At 52.2% G+C, this 2257-nt stretch overlaps 1 pseudogene; it reads right to left on the reverse strand.

The window, feature by feature from the left end:
- Positions 1 to 817: 817 nt before the first annotated feature.
- LOC136106442 (olfactory receptor 14J1-like) lies at positions 818 to 1884 on the reverse strand (annotated as a pseudogene).
- Positions 1885 to 2257: the final 373 nt, after the last annotated feature.

Consider the following 2257-nt stretch of genomic DNA (forward strand, 5'->3'; position numbering starts at 1 on the left):
AGGGTCTTTCCAAGGAGGGACAAAGAACCTCTCTGAACTGGGGCGAGAGGTCTGGGCTGGAAATGAAGGTTGTGAGGGATTAGTCCATGCTGATTGGGGCAGATTCCATGAAGTGTCCAGCACCCACAAGCACAGCCCAGCCCCTGCTCAGTTGGTCCTGCAGGTCTCTGGCAGGAGGCCTGGCTGTGAGAGGACACTGCTGTGTGCCAGCCCTGCACACACAATATTCAACTGTACAATGGTGTTTGCATCTGTGGCCACTTTTGTGGGAATGTTCTTGAGATAAGCTTAGTAAGAAGACATAAGCCTTCTGGCCCTGCCCATAGGAGATCACCTTTCTATCCGGAAAGGCTGTTGTGAGCCCAGCTCTGTCACAGCAGTGCCCATTGCCTGTCCCTGCCTGCGCTCAGAGCACTGACACACAGCAGGACGGGGACCAAGCTGCCAGAGCACTCAGGCCTTGCACCAACACAAGGGATGAGAAGGAGAGTGTGGGAGTGGAACCAGAACAGCTCTGGAAGAACAAGCGCTGGTGCTCCCTGTCTGTGCTACCATGATGGACTCTTTTCCTCTCCACCCACCGCAGGAACTGTCCCTGCAGCTCCAAACAGGCCCTGGGGAAAGGATCTCAGGAAAAAATAGATGCTGCAAGGCCTTTTAATTTGTTGAAACACCCATAGAGCACAACTTCTCATTCACACAGCCCCTCAGTAAGCAAAGAAGACAGTGAATTGGAAAGGGGATGACAATATTACCATATGTGAAAAACCACAAGCAGCAACAAAAAATACAGAAGGCAGGACGGGCCTACAACAATTTACACTATAACTGTTATGCAGAAGATGATGGGCAGTTTATAGCTATAAGGAAATAATCCAGTCATCAGTTTCCTCAGGGCATCCTTGAGCTCCGTGTTCCTCATGCTGTAGATGAGGGGGTTCACTGCTGGAGGCACCACCGAGTACAGAACAGACACCACCAGATCCAGGGATGGGGAAAAGATGGAGGGGGGCTTCAGGTAGGCAAACATGGCAGTGCTGACAAACAGGGAGACCACAGCCAAGTGAGGGAGGCAGGTGGAAAAGGCTTTGTGCCGTCCCTGCTCAGAGGGGATCCTCAGCACGGCCCTGAAGATCTGCACATAGGACACCACAATGAACACAAAACACATAAAAGCTAAACAGGAACTCACTGCAAGTAGTCCAAGTTCCCTTAGATAGGAGTGTAAGCAGGAGAACTTGAGGATCTGGGGGATTTCACAGAAGAACTGGCCCAGGGCATTGCCCTTGCACAGGGGCAGTGAAAATGTATTGGCCGTGTGCAGCAGAGCATTGAGAAACCCAGTGGCCCAGGCAGCTGCTGCCATGTGGACACAAGCTCTGCTGCCCAGGAGGGTCCCGTAGTGCAGGGGTTTGCAGATGGCAACGTAGCGGTCGTAGGACATGATGGTGAGAAGTGAATATTCTGCTGTAACACAGAACAAGAAAAAAAAGAGCTGGGTAGCACATCCAGGGTAGGAGATGGCCCTGGTGTCCCAAAGGGAATTGGCCATGGACTTGGGGACAACGCTGGAGATGGAGCCCAGGTCGAGGAGGGCGAGGTTGAGCAGGAAGAAGTACATGGGGGTGTGGAGGTGCTGGTCCCAGGCTATGGTGGTGATGATGAGGCCGTTGCCCAGGAGGGCAGCCAGGTAGATGCCCAGGAAGAGCCAGAAGTGCAAGAGCTGCAGCTCCCGTGTGTCTGTGAACGGCAGGAGGAGGAACTGGGTGATGGAGCTGCTGTTGGACATTTGCTGCCTGTGGGCATGAGGAACTGTGAAAGGAGGAAAGACAGTTTTGTGTTAGGGGCAACTTCCCTGTGGAAAATAAACGTGCTGTTTCTCATGGCAAACCTCTTCACTGATGGAAGGATGTTTCAGCCAATTCTGTTTCTATAAATTGAAAAAAAACCAGTTCATCACAGCTTAACATAAAGCTTGGGCATCTAGATTCCATAAACACACTTCTGGGGCAAGACCCCTGAGTTACTGTGAGGTGAAAAATTGACCCACACTTGCACCCCACCCCAGAGAGCAAGAGCTCCAGGGACAGGTGGAGAAACAGGGAAGAGATGCCTCCAGGAGCTACAGCTGCATTGCCCTGCACCCAGAGACTTACCATGGCAAGGGCTGCAAAGGCTTCTCCTCCAGTGAGCTCTCAGTCATCCTCCCAATCCTGACCACCTTTAATCTCTCTCTGCCTTGCTCGTCTCCCTGAGA

The sequence above is a fragment of the Patagioenas fasciata genome, chromosome 11, assembly GCF_037038585.1.
Source record: "Patagioenas fasciata isolate bPatFas1 chromosome 11, bPatFas1.hap1, whole genome shotgun sequence".
Classification (NCBI taxonomy): Eukaryota; Metazoa; Chordata; class Aves; order Columbiformes; family Columbidae; genus Patagioenas; species Patagioenas fasciata.